The sequence below is a fragment of the Orcinus orca genome, chromosome 21, assembly GCF_937001465.1.
Source record: "Orcinus orca chromosome 21, mOrcOrc1.1, whole genome shotgun sequence".
In the NCBI taxonomy this organism is placed as follows: Eukaryota; Metazoa; Chordata; class Mammalia; order Artiodactyla; family Delphinidae; genus Orcinus; species Orcinus orca.
This window is the reverse complement of record NC_064579.1, coordinates 30,497,604-30,516,005: the sequence shown is the minus strand read 5'-3', so window position 1 is coordinate 30,516,005 and position 18,402 is coordinate 30,497,604. Positions and strand designations below refer to the sequence as shown.

The 18,402-nt window shown below is 40.4% G+C and overlaps 1 protein-coding gene across 1 annotated transcript in view; it reads right to left on the bottom strand.

Moving 5' to 3' along the window:
* NEIL3 (nei like DNA glycosylase 3) overlaps window positions 1–17,616 on the bottom strand; it is a 64,019-nt gene extending 46,403 nt beyond the window's left edge. Inside the window, exon 1 of the mRNA XM_049704151.1 lies at window positions 17,522–17,616. The gene's annotated coding sequence lies outside the window, so the exon portion shown is untranslated. The remainder of the gene's footprint in view (window positions 1–17,521) is intronic.
* Window positions 17,617–18,402: the final 786 nt, after the last annotated feature.

Here is an 18,402-nt window from a genome sequence, read left to right as displayed (position 1 = left end):
CATTTTTGCAGGGTGTTTCCTATCAGATTATTAATGAAAAGAATTAAAATAACTACGTCAACATAAACTAAGTTTTATTGAGCAAACTGAAAGACGGAAAGGAATCAGGTCTCAGAAGGTAATTACTATAAACATTAGATTTCTGGTGCGGGAACCACATTTGTTCTAGTGAGAAGTTACATCAAGGATATCCTTCTTCAAAAATGTGGCATTGCACAGGAAATTATACTCAGTATTTTGTAATAACTATGAGAGAAAAGAATCTGAAAAAGAATATATGTATATATATACAACTGAGTCACTTTGCTGTACACCTGAAACTAACACAACATTGTAAATCAATTATACTCCAACTAAAAAAAAGAAAGAAAAAATCATCATGTTGTACACTTGAAATATAATTTTAAGATGCGGATTGCCACTTGAAGCAAAAAAAAGGCAACTGTTATTTGCCTTGATTGGGTCAGAATGCGGGGAAGGGTTTAGTGAAGTGCCCTCCTTAAAAGCTGAGCACAGAAATCTTAACAGCTTTCAGGTCTTAGGCAGGGACTTGGTCATTTTAGACCAAGGATGAAGACTGCAAGAGGTTTGCAATCTTCCTAATTGCAGATTCATTGTTGTTATTTCAAATGACTGCCAGTTTCATGTAATGAGTTACTGGAAAACTCTTAAGACCTTAGCAGGCTGTGTGCTCTTTTAGGAATGGCAAGGCATTTGGAGAAGTGGAAGCAAAACAGAGAGGGAGGTGACAGCAAACAAGACAAGCAGAGACTGAGCCACTACAAAGAAGAAGAGCACAGGAAATTGTCTTGAGTCTGAGAAAAGACCTGGAGTTTAAAACAGAAATGCTTGCATTCTGTCATTAAGCCACGCTATCTATACTTTGTGGACATTCCAAGTTTGGCTGGATTGCACTGGGGCCTGATGTGAAGTTAGGTAGCTGTGATAGCTGTGAAATGACAGCAACAGATGGACCTCGCTAGCATGAAGCAACCAAAGGTGTGCACAGTTTAAGGAACAATCCTCACTCCTGAGCTTGACAGACCATATAGAAGCAGGTTACATCATTAACTAAAGGTCAGATATAAATACAGTGAGCTTGTTTGAGACAGTTGGGCATGCTCTAGCCTTCTCAATCACATTTATCTACCTGGGAGATAACCTGTCAGCTCTATGTGTATCCATCTCTACCTTTGTAACAGAACAAACAAAAATCTCAAGAGATGGTTGAGTCCAATCTATTGTATTTGATGTCTTATGAGAACACAATGGGCATAATATAGTAAAATAGATTTATATTCCTAGCAGAACAGAAGGGCCCAGTTCAGCAGACAAATATAAGATCACTTCTTGCCAAAGTGATAGCATATATAATTTAGCATATATAATTTTAATCAGCTACCCAAGTCAACAGAAAAACTTAGTCTTAAGTAATTTGTAGATGTCTTGAAACCCATTAAAAAAACAAGAACAATATTTTGACATCGTTCATATTATGCAGACAGGGCTCAAAGTTTATCTGTTAAACCTCAAGAAGGATTCTTTGGCATTTCTGATCTAATTATTATTGGCTTGGACCCCATTTGGACTAGTGATTAATTCACAACAGGCTCTATTTTCCATTATTAATCTCTCAAGACTTGAAAAGTTTATCAGACCCAAAGCTATTAGATATTTCAAATTCTGTACTTTTTGCTTACTTGCTATATATTGACTCCTAGTTTTTTTTCTGTTCCACTATTTTCATTCGTGAAGCAACTGGAAAATGCGAGTGTGTGTGTGTGTGTGTGTGTGTGTGTGTGTGTGTCCCTGTGCACACACAAGTAGAAGTTTCATAATCTTTCAGGGATAAGCACACTCACCTTCACAAAGTATTCAGATTTAAGCTTCTGAGGTTCAGTGCTAATGCGGAAGGGATTCGTACTGCACTTTGGGAATTCAAAACTCCCCAAGAGAAAAGGGTTAAGCCTGACGTCAATTCAGAGTGAAAAGGCCAAGGCAGTTACAGAAACACATTTGCAGAGACACCAGATAAGAAAATAATTTTGTACAAACTTTACCTTGTAATGTCTTTCAAACTGTGCAGGAAGTCGAATTGTTTTACAGAAGGGCAGTCAACAATCTTCCTCTGTATAGCCTGGACTTAGTGTTTCATTTTAGAAAAAGGAGTGACATTTCAAAGAGAAAACCACTGCTTGGAGGACTTCTGATTACCAAAATGATGCCAAATGGGTGAAAGTCTGCACTGAGTTCTTTGCATGATAACGTAGAAAGTTTTGAAGTTTATTTTTTAAAGAAATTGTTCTAGAAGAGTAGAAAGTTGTGAAAGTATAACTCAGACAGAAGTTTGAATTTGGCTTCTGATAGAGTAATCAGTCTCTTAATACTTTATCTTTTTAAAGTTCAGCTGCATATAACACAAACACAATTATGGCAGCTTAACCAAATAGGGGTTTCTTGTTCTTATACAGTAATCCTGGACATAGGCAGGCCAGGTGGTGTAGCAGCCTTGTAATATCATCAACATCCTGGATTTATTTTGTCTTTCCGTTCCTTCACTCGCACGGTTACTTCACGGTTGCGAGATACCTCTGACCCCCCTTCTGTACTCCAACCAGGAAGAATAAGAAAGCTATGAAGAGGAAGGCTGGCACCTGTGTCAGGAAAGCAAAACTACACAGGAATTCCTGGTTAGGTTCCAGCTAATCTCACCGACGAAGCCATGCCATACCGTCAGCCTTTGCTGTAATAGAGTCTGAGAAACGGTAGGGTCGGTTTGTTTTGGTTTCTTTGTTTGTGTGTTTTTTGGCTGCATTGCCAATAAAAGCTGAAAACAAGGGTTCTTTTAGTAAAAACAAAGGGGAGCGTGGCTCCCGGGTAGGCAACAGCATGCTGAGCCCCTGTGCGGCGTATTGACCAGGTGCCCGTTCTGAGCTGGCACTGCCGTGACGTTCCCACTGCTGTTTTGTACACCGTGCCCTCCTGTCCTTATTTTGCTTGAGTGGAAGTAGATTTTGTTCAACACAGCCCTGGTGCACAGAGCTGAAGTTCTCGGGGAAAAACGACACTCCGAGAGCTTGCTGCTCCAGAGCCCATGGCTCCACAGGCTCGCAAACGACAGCTATGATGACCGCCCACGACCCGTCCACGTGGAGAAGCTGCCCAGGTGCAACAGGCTGCCAGCCCGGATGCGAAGTCAAAAGCAAGAGTCATACAGAGTGAAGTAAGTCAGAAAGAGAAAGACAAATACCGTATGCTAACACATATATATGCAATTTAAGAAAAAAAATGTCATGAAGAACCTAGGGGTAAGACAGCAATAAAGACACAGACCTACTGGAGAATGGACTTGAGGATATGGGGAGGGGGAAGGGTGAGCTGTGACAAAGCGAGAGAGAGGCATGGACATATATACACTAACAAACGTTAGGTAGATAGCTAGTGGGAAGCAGCCGCATAGCACAGGGATATCAGCTCTGTGCTTTGGGACCGCCTGGAGGGGTGGGATAGGGAGGGTGGGAGGGAGAGAGACGCAAGAGGGAAGAGATATGGGAACATAGGTATATGTATAACGGATTCACTTTGTTATAAATCAGAAACTAACACACAACTGTAAAGCAATTATACCCCAATAAAGATGTTAAAAAAAAAAAGGAAAGAAAAGCAAGTCTGGCGTCATTCTTCATGTGGGGCGGCGCTGAGACCTGAAACTTCAGGGATAAACCGTGTGGGTAACAAAAAGCCCAAAGCAAACACTGGTAGAACTAATAGGATAAACCTAATGGAGATTTTTAACATCCCTTGTCAAGTGCATACAGTAAAATCTCCAAGAGAAACTCTGTGCTGGGAAAGAAACACATTCAATAAACTTAAAAGGCTTGATTTTTAAAGCATGTTAACTGACAGTAACAGACTCAAATTAGAAATCAATAACACATCTAGATAAGCCTAGACGTTTGGAAATTAAAGAACTCCCTTCTAAATATCAAAGAAGTCAAGGGGAAAAAATCACAAAGAAAATGAAAACTTGATTTGAGAAAAACTATAATGAAAATATAGCCTATGAAATGTTACGGGATGCTGTGGGATGTTGCTAAAGCAGTACTTAAAGGGAAATTCTTAAATTAGGAAAGGAAAAAGACTTAAGATCACTCTAAATTTCCACCTTAAGAATCTAGAAAAAGACAAGCAATTTGAACCCAAATATATAAAAGGACAAAAATAATAAACATAAGAGTGGAGATCAAGTAATATAAAGCAAACAATGGAAGAAATTCACAAAACCAAAAGTAAGTCCTCTGAAAACGTTAATAAAATATTTCTTTTGATAAAGACAAGCAAGTTAAAAAGAAAACCAAAACTATTTCTTTCAGAAATAAATGAGAGTTTGGTTTTTTCCATATATTATAGATATTAAAGGAATAATAAGGGAATATTTTGAACAACCATATACCAACATATATGACAATTTAGATGAGGTGGACAAATTCCTTTAAAAGCAAGTTACCAAAGCTAACAAAATAGAAAATCTGAGTAGCCCCATAATAATGGAGTTGAATCAAAGGGAACTCTACTCAGTGCTCTGTGGTGACCTAAATGGGAAGGAAATCCAAAAAAGAGGGGATATATGTATACATAATAGCTGATTCACTTTGCTGTACAGTAGAAATTAACACAACATTGTAAAGCAGCTATACTCCAGTAAAAATTAAAAAAAAAAAAAAAAAAAGAATCTTAACCACACGTAGAATGTGAGTCTCAAATGGCTTTATTGGTGAATTCTATCAAACTTAAAAAAAGGAAATAACGCAAATCCTGCAGATAATTTCACATAAAATAGAAAAGGAGTTAATCCCCAACTTTTTCTTTGAGGCTTATATCCAGCCTGGCAACTGATCTTATCTGACCTACAGGTTAATAAATTAGCCTATTCCTGTTTCATAGATTCAGAAGACTTGAGACTCTTGGGTGGGAGACAAAGGAGTTTGTTACTCACAGGCACCAAAGCAACATGAGTGCCATCGTGCTTGTAGCTGTTGCCCTTGTTCTCAAGTCCCATGGAAGTGACACAAAGGACCCAAATAGATGCTGACACACACAGGGACCTGCATTACAGGAGAGGGGTCCTGAGTCTGGAAAACACACTGACTGTGTGTCTGCTGACGTGGGCCTGAATGAAAGTCAGGAAAAGGGTTTGGGTGTTAGCTCAGCTACTGATATATTCCCAGCACAAGACAAATCACCTGTGTTTTGGGATCTCAGCTTCATTATCCATAAAATCAGAGGATTTGGACCAGGGGATCTCTCAAGTCCCTTCCAACTCTATGATTTTAAGTGTCCATGTCCATGAACTAAAGAGGTTGGAAAAACAGAGGCTTAACTTATTTTATATAATGGAATTAAGAGCATGAAGTTAAAGACATGAGGAACTAAGTCCTTTGGTCAACTTTTGGTCTGAAAGTATCAACCCCCCTAACCCTATGACTCATACATTACCTGGGGACCTATAACTTCCTGACACTTATATCTAAGATTTCAGATTTGTACTTCTCATAGTATTGTATTCTTTTCTTATCCAATTAAAAAATATCTCTTGATGGTGAGAACAAATCCAGTAAATATACCTAGGTGTTTCTAGGTGTTTCTAGGTGTATGCAAGTACCTAGCAAACATCCAGATATATGGGCACATAACTATATTTACATATGTACGTGGATATATATGTGTGTGTGTATATATAAAATATACAAATGTGTGTGCATGTGTACACATTGATAAACACACACATACCTCAGAGACACTGCCTGTTTGATTCTAGACCATGGGAAAAAGACCCACACCAATTTTTTGGTTTCCCAGTCCATATAAAAGTTATGTATTTAAAAACAATTCCACCAATAACACATGCTCTACATAACATCATCTTTGGCTTTGAGCTAGAAAAAAATCTGAAAAACAGTGGCTTAAACACAGAAAGGGCTTCTTTTTCTCACATACAAGACACTGTGTAGATAGGGAGTCCGAGGCTGCTGTAGCTGAAGCCCTGCAAGATCATCAAGGCTTCAAACTCCTGTTTCCTATTCTGCCTTCCTCAGCAATGTGGCCTTTGCACTCATGTTTGCATAATGGCTGCTGCCCCTCCAGCCATCACATTCTGATCTCAGGCAGGAAGAAAGGGAAAGATCCAGAAGCCTTTCCCATAAGGCTTTGTCTTGTCTTGAGAAGGGATCCTTTCCCCAAACATGTCTGCCTATACCTTACTGGCTATAACTAGATAACATAGCTTTCCCTATCTGCAAAGTTATTTGGGGGAAGTGAAGATATTTACATAGTAAGCTGGAAACCTTGATGATCATCTCCAACAAAACTGGAGTTCTGTTAGCAAAGAGGAAGGGGAGACTAGATCATAGTAAGCGACAAGCAGTTTCTGCCATATGCCTACTGTAGAAAAGTTAGAAAAAAACGAAGAGGCATTTCTCCATTCTTTTCATTCCATTTATTTATTCCTTTGTTTAGCCTTTCTCCTTCTGTCTCCTGATCCATACCTTATTTGAAAAATAGAGATTTTCGTGGTGTTACCTCAGAGTTAAAGCAACGTTGAGGCTATATCCTTAAGTGATAGCTTTCTGATACAAATAACATTTACACACACACACACCACCCCACCCCGGGAGAATTTAGGAGCCCAAAGATAGAACCTTTAAGGGGGAAAAAAATGTACATAAGGGTTTGGGGCAAAAAATGGTTTCCTGACGAACTGTCAGCATTTTATTTGGGTCACAAAACAGGCCATTTCCTGTCTTTGCGAAGCCCCACACTTCTTAAATCACTGCCCTGTAACCGGCGGGCGTGTGGAGCCAGACTTGGTGGAGGCCACAGAGGCAGCAGCCTTCCCTGCCTGAGTGCCCGGCGGCTGTTTACTAATGGCTCTAGACACTGATTGCTCCCCATTGTCATAATCGCCGTGGGTTATATTTTTGAGTGCCCACGGGGGGCAGGGCACTGCACGGTGCAAAGTGTTTACTGTCCTGTGTCTGCTTCCGAATCCTCAGATGTTGTGCTCACACTGAGCTCAGCTCAGACTGCAAGGAATACTGTCCGCTGCTGTCAGCTACCGAAAGTTAAAGCTTTTCATACTGTGGACATTCCCGGAAGGAATGCGATGAGACAGTGACACTACCACTTTTTAGCTAAGTTTCTTCATCATTAATGGATTTTCTCAACAAGCCTATTAGCAGGTACTATTTTCTTGATTTACGGAGCTCAGCAATGGCATCGCTGACTTCAGGGTTGGCCAGAACCTTAGGGATTTGGAGGAAAAAGAGCTGATATTTATCAGTCGTGGGGACAGTCTTACACACTACTAGGTATGAAACAGATAACTAATAAGGACCTGCTGTAGAGCACAGGGAACTCTACTCAATACTGTGTAATGGCCTATATGGGAAAAGAATCTAAAAAAGAGTGGATATATGTATACGTATAACTGAATCACTTTGCTGTACACCTGAAACTAACACAACATTGTAAATCAACTATACACCAATAAAAATTTTTTTCAAATAAAGATAAATGCTTTATATTTCATTCTCGAATTATCTCTCTGAAGGTGTAATCAGTACACACATTTTGTAGACGAAGCAGCTGTTAGAAGAGTTTAGATGAGTTGTCCAAAGTCACATTAGCTGGTAAAAGATCAAAGCTGAACTTGAACCTGGGTCCTAATTTAATTATCTTTCAGCTACAGTACACTGTTCTTTAAGAAGTGTCATAATATTTCACCAAGAGGTCACAAAACCCAACCCTCATTAGTGAATTGGGTTTAACCTAAACTGAAGGACCCTCATCTCTTACTGACATCAGTGGTTACCCCATATGAGGAAGAACAGGTGCTTTCACAAAGTAAGTGAAGGGACTTAAGAAGTCTAACGGAATTCACGAATAAGGCATATTATTTTCTTCAAGGTATATTATGTACTATGTACATTTAACATAGCAGAACTAAAATTACACTCTATCCTTGTTTATTTTGCTTTATTTCCTCCATACATATTTACATTTTTATTCTGCTTACTGACTTTATGAGTCCTCCATCATAGTGATAGTTTTCCTAATAGAGTTTTCCTAATAGTTTATCCTTGCTCTTAACCCTTCTTTCATTGAGTAGCAGTTCCTAGCGATGCTATATTTGATTCGTGCTTTCTTGCTTTTGTTCGAGTGCTTTCGTAATTTTCATCCTCATTCACGTCTGCCTCAATCCCCTCCTGCATTATTTCTGAGTGGTACTAACTGCACATTTATTTCCTGAGTATGTTTTAGAATCCTCCCTCTACCCTCTGTACTTTACAATTGCAGATGGCTTTTCTGCAGCATTCGTATTTTCTCAGAGTCTCTACTTGTTAGAGCTTGAGGCTCCGCCCACTTAACGATTCAGTAAGAACCTGCAGGTCTGCGATTATGATTGCTATTGAACCTGACTGTGCCTTCTATTTCATAGGTGTCATGATTTTCCTTATTTCTAATAATTCCATCTGTAATGATTTTAAACTGTATTATAACTTTAAAAAGGAATCTTGAAGATCTTTTTTTGCACGTTTCCTTCTCTACAGATCTTGCTGTAAAGAGGCTGCTCTTTCCTGTAATCGTTCTCAGTAATGAAAAGTGTTTATATCAGACACTAAAGCCCAAAGTTGTAGCATTAATCTCTCCTGTTTCTTATGCCACACTCTCTGGCCTTTAACCCCCATCTACCATCTGATAACATGAGATACACCATGTTTGTAGCTTTTCAAAGCATTTTTCATTAGCCTCATACTGTCTCGATATTCAGGCATTGCGTCTGACAAGCACGATTATTTAATAATGTAATATTCTGGCCCGTGTACTTCCCTACGATTACATGGTTAGAAAAAAAAATGATTAGCTATATAATATATTCTGATAGAGACTAAAACAAAATATAATAGCAGATCTAAATACAGTTTTGAAATAAACAGACCAATTGAGGAAAGAAGGCTTGCATAAGAACCAAGAAAAGAACACAAAGAACCCTGGGACCAAATGTAAAGGAATAGTGAAACGGCAACAGCTGTCTACAAAATACATGAAAATTAAACATCAGGTTCTTGGCATATTTTACCTCACAGAATCATGATACAGTTTTTAACCCATTTGAAAGAAAACCAGCAAGCATTAGAATTACCCACAGTAAATGGCCGAGTAGATACTGAACAAGGCAGCCTGACATTCGACCTGCCCACATCAAAACGCTGGGGCAGACAAGGGTCCAGGTGTGCCAGCCTTAGCTGGGCTCAGAAGACAGTAGCACTAGGGACCCAGCCTGGTGAGCAAAACGTTGGAGTCAAGAGAGGACACAGGAGGGGCTTAGGTTGGCTTTAAGTGTGTAAGTCTGAGCACTTAAGATATTCTGGGGTGAGGCAGACCTGCTCCATTTACAGCTGATTCTGATCATGGGAAATGCATAGCGCGTGTAGTCGGAAACTGCATTATATCCCATGCTGTTATTTATCAGCCAGCATGTACGCGATGCATACACTAACGGAAGGCGGCAGAGAAAATAGTTCAGGAGTCAAAATAGTTAAGTGGAGACAATCAATCTATATTAGTTTTAAAAGTTTGGAAATCCTTGCCTTGACAATAGAAAAGTTGAGTTTTTTATTTTCTGTCATTTTCTTGCGTGATTTAAGCTTATCTATTTGTGTACTATTTCTCCATTAATAAGAAGCTCTAGTCACTTCTTTTCATTGTACTACATAAGCACTCAGTGACAATTAAATTTCCTACTCCTCTCACATTTTGATTCTTTAAGCCCGCTTTTAGTAACTTGTAAAAAAAAAGTCTCTCTATAGACGAGGATTTTACATGTCAAATAGTGGCCTTGTGAAGGGCTACCAATGAGATATCCATCTGTGCATAAATATTTCCCTTAAAAAATAAGTCTAGGAAGCTTAGTTTATTTTGGCACTCAGGGTAAGTTTCTTTCATCAGCATATTACTGGCCCTCCCCTCTCCCACAGTTTTCTTCCTGCTGCGCCCCCAGTCATGACACCAGGTGACCAGAGGGGTAAGGACTCTCTGAAGCTAGCCTGAGCGGACACATGGCAGGAGTTGCTCTGAGAGACACCCTCAGGGCCCTCCACTCTCCTGGGGGCCCATCGCTGCGTCCCAGCGGCTCACCTCACCCACAGGTGTTGCAGCGTGCTTTGTGGACCCTTTTCATACTCTTTGCCTTACACAACGCCTCCATCCAAGGCCTCCCCGCCTCAAACCTTGGGAGCTGGTTGTTCACGGCTCCCTTGCTCATGAATAGTTGTTTCTTAGGCTTTGAATAAAATTTAGTCCGATATTTGTTCACTCACCTAGCCGGAGGGCTTCCTTTGGAGAGCAGAATAGTTAGGGGGGCCAAGACCCTCACTCCCCGGGGACCCCAAACCCGGCCTCCACAGACTGGTGAAGACTGGAGGACCGCTAAGCACTCAAAAACAAGATTTGTGACAGAGCCAGGAAAGGAGAATGGAAACTCTGGAGTCCAAGGAAAGGCCTTGGCGGGGGGGGGGGGGGGCGGACACACCCAGCAGTGAGTGGCCGTGTCAACCTGCCGGCATCTGTAAGGCCGAGTCGGGGGCGGGACTGGAGGGGGCTGGTCAGCAGGGTGAATCGTTTTTAAGAAGAGACAGAAAGTTCATAAGTGGGAATTCCCGTCTAGGGACAGGTAGCTAGCCGACAGCTCTGAAAGGGGAATGATGTGAAGCCAGCGTTTGCTGGAATTAGAATAGGGGTCAGTAAGATTTTGCTACAAAGGGTCAGAGGGTAAATACTTTAGGCTTTGCCCGCTATGAGGCAACACTGAAGACATTGTGCAGGAATTTATATGGCAGAAGAGAAGACAAATTTGCACAAAGATTTTATGGATGACCTTCAAAATATAATGATGACACTTAAGTTCGCTTTTAAAAATACAGGCCTACTAATGAGAAGAACGGAATTCTCTTCTGAGGGCATGGCATTTTGCTTAATTGAGGTTCAAACTTAGTTTTCACTACCGTCAGAATCAATTGCAGATTTATCTGTTAATGCTGATCCAAAATGAGATCTTAAGTATTTCATCTTCAAAAATATCTTTTCACACTTACAGGTATCACCAAACACATGTCAGTAGAGGAATGTATGATTTTTTAATTTTTAAAAATTTTTTGGCTGCACTGGGTCTTCGTTGCTGCACACGGGCTTTCTCAAGTTACGGTGAGCAGGGGCTGCTCTTCGTTGCGGTGTGTGGGCTTCTCACTGCGGTGGCCTCTCGCTTCAGAGCACGGGCTCTAGGCATGCGGGCTTCAGTAGTTGCGGCACGTGGGCTCAGTAGTTGTGGCTTGCGGGCTCTAGAGCGCAGGCTCAGTAGTTGTGGCGCACGGGCTTAGTTACTATGCGGCATGTGGGATCTTCCCCGACCAGGGCTCGAACCCGTGTCCCCTGCACTGACAGGAGGATTCTTAACCACTGCGCCACCAGGGAAGTCCCGGAACATATGATTTTAATTGAGCATATTTATCGATTGGAAGGCATATAGAATTCTATTATATTTTTCTCTTGATGTTTGATTTTAGCGTGCCATTATATTACATATCAGTAATTTCCAAAGGAAGACTACATGAAAGCTCCTTCATTGCACCATTAATTGGATTTTTAAATATGGACTTTTTTTCTTGTATTTGGATTAAGGTCTGAAAAATGCTGCTAGAACTACATAATTTGAACTTGGAAGCTATATCTACTTCTGCAAATTTGTGTGGAAATAGAGATCTTGTTTTTTTGTTTTAACTTTTAATAGAACATGACGTATATAAGGAAGCTTTATTTTGTTTCAAACAGCATTAGTCATCGTAGAAATGACTTTACTGCAGAATAAGTTTTGCATATAAGCACTCTTTTACCTTGTAATTTTACGTCAAATTCATTACGAAATGTTATCCAGTCGGCACTAAAAGCTAATTTCCAACCATCCAGTGTTTCATAATAGTAGTTGAGGGTGGTACTTCCAACCACTTAAAAGTAGAAAAGCCATTCTCAGCTTGTGGGCTGAACAAATACAGGCAGCGGGCAGGACCTGGCCTGTGCTTTTGTTTGCCAACTTCTGACTTAGACTGTGGGGCCTCTGGAGTTGGACTCCCAATACATACTGAGCCTTGTGCCTTTGGGCAAATTATTTAACCTCTCTAAACCCTCTAAGACAGGATAAGAGTTTGCCCCCTTCCTAGATTTGTAAGGATTAAATGAAGGGAGTGCCTGAAATACTGTAAACAATTAGTAAATAGTCTTTAGTAGTAAAATAGGAAAACCACCATAATGCTATAAATGGATCAAATAATTCAACCACGTGAAATAAGACTGGGAGGGGTGGCAGGGGCGCGGGGACAAGGACGGGAGTTGCTCTTCTGGAAATGAAGCTAATGCAATGAACTTGGGGAGCCTGCTGTGGAGGACACCTGACCATCACCAGTCACCTGCTATCTGCGTTCTTGTTGAGGACTTCACTGTTAGAATTACGGTAAGTACTCTATTAATACTGCCATCATGACACTCTCTGTTTTGTTCTTTATAACCACCTTACGAGCTAGGCACTGATACCACTGTATAGGCCAGGGAGTCAAGGCTGCGATCCTGGAGTTTACCCAGTTCAGCTTCTCCCAGTGTCCTCGCTCAGCTCATCCACCCTCACCAGTTCCCGGCAGTCGCACCCCAGCTAATCCCACTTCTTCCTCCTCCGGAGTACCTGCCGGCAGAGAGCACGCTTCATGGGTTTTGCCCTTCCTCAGACCTTGAAGCCGCCTTTAAAGGTGTTAAAGTCCTTATATATGACCTTTTACGTGACCTGACTATGTGCCTACCCTCCTTCCACAGTGGGTGATCCTGAAACGGCAGGTCTTATTTATTTTTGTGTGAACAGAGATGACTACTGAGTAGTCATTCAGAAGAAAGTATTGAATTAAGTAATGGATGAATGAAGATCATTACATAACTGAAATAGTATTTTATTATTATTCCTCGAGGACTAAAGACAGTGAGTGCTCTTCAGGAATTTATTTCATGCATTCACTATTTTCATATTCTTTTTTATATTATATTATTTATTTATAAACTAAAAGTAACCTTTTACAGAAAGAACACATAGATTAACATGCATTCATGTTCAGGTCCCAAGTTTGCCATTAAAAAGCTATGGGGACTTAAGCAAAAAAGCTCACTTCTCTGTTCTTTCTTTTATTTCCTCATCTGAAAGTTATCTTTAAGATCAAACTCAATTCCGAAATTTATGATACTTTTCAAAGCATAAGGTTTACTTTTGATAATAGATTCTGTATTATTTATATTTTGAAAAATAACCTATAAGATTTAAATTAGGTAGAGAAATGCAAATCAAAGCTACGAGGTATCACCCCACACCGGTCAGAATGGCCATCATCAAAAAGTCTACAAACAACAAATGCTGGAGAGGGTGTGGAGAAAACGGAACCCTCCTGCACTGCTGGTGGGAATGTAAGTTGGTGCAGCCAATATGGAGAACAGTACGGAGGTTCCTCAGAAAACTAAAAATAGAGCTACCATACGACCCAGCAATCCTACTCCTGGGCACATAGCTGGACAAAACTATAATTCAAAAAGACACATGCACCCCTATGGTCACAGCAGCACTATTCACAATAGCCAAGACATGGAAACAACCTAAGTGTCCATCAACAGATGAATGGATGAAGAAGATGTGGTACTTGTATACAATGGAATACTACTCAGCCATAAAAAGGAATGAAATAATGCCATTTGCAGCAACACGGATGCAACTAGAGATTATCATGCTAAGTGAAGTCAGTCAGAAAGAGAAAGACAAAATCCCATATGATATCACTTACATGTGGAATCTAAAATATGGCACAGACGAACCTACCTATGAAACAGAAACAGACTGACATAGAGAACAGACTTGTGGTTGCCAAGGGTGGGTGGGGGAGGGATGGAGTGGGAGTTTGGGGTTAGTAGATGCAAATTATCACATATAGAATGGATAAACAACAAGGTCCTACTGTAGAGCACAGGGAACTATATATATTCAATATCCTGGGATAAACCATAATGGAAAAGAATATAAAAAAGAATGTATATATGTATATAACTGACTCACTTTGCTGTACAGCAGAAATTAACACATTATAAATCAACTATACTTCAATAAAAAAGATTTAAAGCAGGACTTAAAAATATCTCAGCTCTACATGGCTTTAGGAGATAAATAGTGTCCTTTTATTGTTTGATAGAAATATGTAAAAAAACATATTTGGTATAGGAATACTAAGTTTTGTTAAACTGTTTCCTTGAGTTTTTTTTTTTTTTTTAATATATCCCATCAGCATCCTAACTTGAGGCATCCTTGAAATTCAGCATTGGGCTCTTTAAACCACATTCAAAAATCACTGCCCATAAGACCAGTGTCTTACCTGGGGCTTTACACTGATGTAGTCAGCAGCCAAAACTGAAAGGACCCATCTGACTCTGGCAGGAGGAACCAAGGTAATTGCTCTCTCACTTCCCAGAAATGTGCTTTATCTGAGGGACCTCTTACAATGAAAGAAAACTCTAATCTGGTGTGTATACGTGTTTTTCTTTTAATCAGCCCAGTGTTGAGTAATGCTTTATTGATTACCAGGAAAGGGATTGGTCATTGCTATCCTCCTCCAACACATTGCAACTTTCTTCTTAGGAGAGTCACCAACTTGTGCAGATCGCTTTACCATGTTCCAAGATCTTCTCCCGTCATAAGGCAGGACTGCGGCTGTCGTCCTGTGTGTTCCCAGCCATTAGCTTAGAGCCTGACACCTAATCCCCGACTCAAATAAATATTCTCCGAACGAGAGAACGAATGAAAGCATTGTCACGTTTGACACTCATGACATTATCCCCATTAGACAGATGAGGGAAGAATGGAAAAGGCAGGGTAACTGAGGACTAGATCAGGGTCACAGAGATGATACGTGATAGCACTGAGCCTTAAACCTGACCTTCTGACTTGGGAGCCATTATCTTTTCAGTGACTCCAGGCTGCTTTTCTTGGCAAATCATTAAAGCTGTACGAGTTTTTAAACCAGACCTACCAAGTCACGTTATTTTTCAGTAGATTGTGTTATGAACACTTCAAACTTTTGTCTCTAGCACTTTTATGGTGTTTGGAATCATAAAACAGCCTTAAACTTCCTCAGCACGAGAGCACCAGGAAGGCCGGTTGCGAAACTTTGCCACAAACTTTTAATGGGCGTCTGTGGAGCATTAGGGTCCCCATAAACATTCCGGGGCACTCCCCAGGAGCTCTGTGGGATACTGCTTCCCAAAGCTGTCCAGAAGTTCCGTGAGGTTAGGAACATTTTTGTGTCACTTAGGCAAGTATGGCATCTGCAGGCTCTAATTTCCCAGGTCCAAGGAAAGAAAATATTGGTGATGGAAACTTTCTCCAGAGGCCTCTGTAGAAAGCAAGCTCACTGATCGCAAATAAACCATTTCTAAGACAGCAACAATTCTGTTGACTACGGTTAAAGACAGAACGTGCGGTTCCCGAATGCAATTTCACTTTTCCAAAGAACAGTTTTACTCTTTTTCGGAAATGCCTGGGTGATTATTTTTTGCTGTTTGGTTTTGTTTTGCTTAAAAGGGCTGCTTGGTGTGCTTCCTTAGTCAACACGACAAAGGAAAAGAACGAGCAACCTAAGTACCCCCTGAGGGCCTCAAGGGATTGAGGACACACCGGCTTAAATACAAACAGCTACTCCCAGGGTTGCTGGTAAAGACTTTTCAAATCAGGCTAAAATCCTCTTCCAACTCTGACCCAGTCAGATTGATTCAGATTAAATGTTTTCTTTTTTCCTTGAGAATGTCTGTTTTCCACAGTGTTTTTAAGAAATCCCCTTAAAAATACTGAGACCTCAGTAATAAGGTGTTAATCTCTTACATTAAGAATTGGATTAAATTTCCTTACAGTGGCCATTCTTGGGTTTTATTATGTTCGGCATACGAATTTTTTTCTTTTGACAACACTATGATTAAAATTACTGACTCTGCTTTCTAAATTTGTGCTATTAGGCCTTAGTATATGTATGTGTATTTACTTATTTTTAGACAAGAAATTAATAAGAATTTGGCACCAGGACCAGCAATGGCATCAATATTTTAGGACATTTATATACAGTTTTGGCTATGTAGGGAAGGAAAATAATTTTCCTTTACCCTTCTGAGTTCTTAGCTGAAACCCCTGTAATAAAAGACAGATTAACCAGAATAAAACACACAGGAATTTGATTAACATGCAGACCTCAGTGTATACATGGGAGATGCCCAGGGAAAAGAGTGACTCCCCGAGCAGCTTAGAACTCAGGCTTAAATACCATCTTAACAGGGAAAAGGGAGGGGAACTGTGCCCTCTGAGGGGACAGGAAATCATTTTCAGGAAGATGAATGGGCCCTTAGAAGAGCAGATGGGAAGTGTGCTAGTTTGCGACAAAGTGTGTCTAGGTGTGGTGACCACTTCTAGTTTCCTCTCCTGTGACAAGAGTCCATCTTCCCTGGTTGATGAAACTCCCAGGCAGGGGGTTTATGACAACTGGTTCCTTTTGGGGGATCTGTCTACAGGCAGATAAGGGGGTTCAGGGAAAGCGTCTCCCTGCATTGCTGTTTTCCAAGTGCCTACAGCTCCCAGTAATCAATACACCAAAGTGGGGACTTTGGGGTGTCCTGTTCTGTGACCCTGCATCAGCTCTACACCTCTCCTATATTCCTTGTAGGTAAGACATAACGTGGTTCAAATATGTGTAATCCCTTAGAAACGATATGATTTTCCCAGTTTAATTAAAAGTTTATAAGTAACGTTGTGACTACTTTTATCTGTAAAATTATACTTTAAAGTTGCAAAAAAATCTTTTCAGGATAATCATTTTGGGAAAATGAAGGATGGGCTTAAATTTGGGGTTTGTTCACTGTGAGCATCCTACCGGATTATGAGCTTTTCTATATCATCATGGCTGTATCCTCAACACTTAGTCGGATGACTGATTATGTTACACATTCAATAAAGCTTTGTTGCCTGGAAGATCATTAAACTATACACACCATGCGTTGCCCCAGGGGTCAGCACACTAGGGTCCAATCTGGCCCATGGCCTGTTTTGACATGTCCTGCAAGCTAAGAAGGTTTTTATATTTTTAAAGGGTTTTTAAAATAGCAAGGAAGAATATGTGACACAGGCTACACGGCGCACAAAGTCTAAAATATTTACCACCTGGCCCTTCACAGAAGAACATTTGCCGCGTTTAAAATCTTTATTCTTAAATATACACCTATTTTTTAGACATACTTTAGCCAGAACTCAGACCTATTTGCGGAGTAAGGTTATCCGGGGTGGGAGACCCTAGTATTGCCTATTCAAAGTCATCCTCCTCTCTTATTAACAGAACTCCTGTTGTGTACTCACCTCTCGGGATGAAATGCAGTAGGTCAAAGCCAGTCTGGCCAATCCCAGTCGTCTCTCCCAGGGATTTGTCTGGGGTAGACGTGTGACTCAGTCCTGGAAGATGAAACAGAAGGGGAAATGTTCAGGGAGACATCTGGGAAGGATCTTACTCTTGTTTTGGAAGCAAACAGAGAGAAAGAAATATACATGTTTGCTCCCACTTTGTTCTGTCTTTCTTGAGACATAGTTATGCGCCGATGTGTTTCGGATCCTTAGCTGTCATCTTTTAACCATGAATGAAAGATCAAATGATTCACAGTGATGCTGGCCTCACACTGTGTCACTGTTGGGCTCCTTGACCTCAGCACCACCCACCTCCAGTTTCCTCGTTATTTGGTAAAACAGCACAGCTTTTCAGTTTAGGCCATTAATTGCGTGTTCTCATACTTGCTGCGAAAATATCCGGATTCATTCAGGTTGTAAATCTGTTCTATTAATGAGCTAGAGTGAATTATTAAAAGTTTGCTTGGAATGAGGAGCTCTCTCAAATGACTTAGAATCGTGAGTGAAATGATAGTATAAGAGGGATTATAGGCAGGGATTAATATAACCTGGTACTGCATTATCTTGGACATAACCATTTGGGCTTAAATTTGTGTAAGAAGTAGCCTCTTGGAGAGCAGAGTGAATTCGACCATGAAATCAATTTAATTTTCCTATCTGATTAAGAAGTAAGTGTGTGTGTGGTGTATGTGTGTGCACGTTCTGTAGGAACATGGAATGCATGGATTACACCTAACTAGAGATTGTTCAGAACATACCAGACTAGGAATTGAGGAAAACACCTTTGACCTCTCAATAGAGACGTTACAAATCCATGCTCTAAAGTTCAGGCTTCTGAA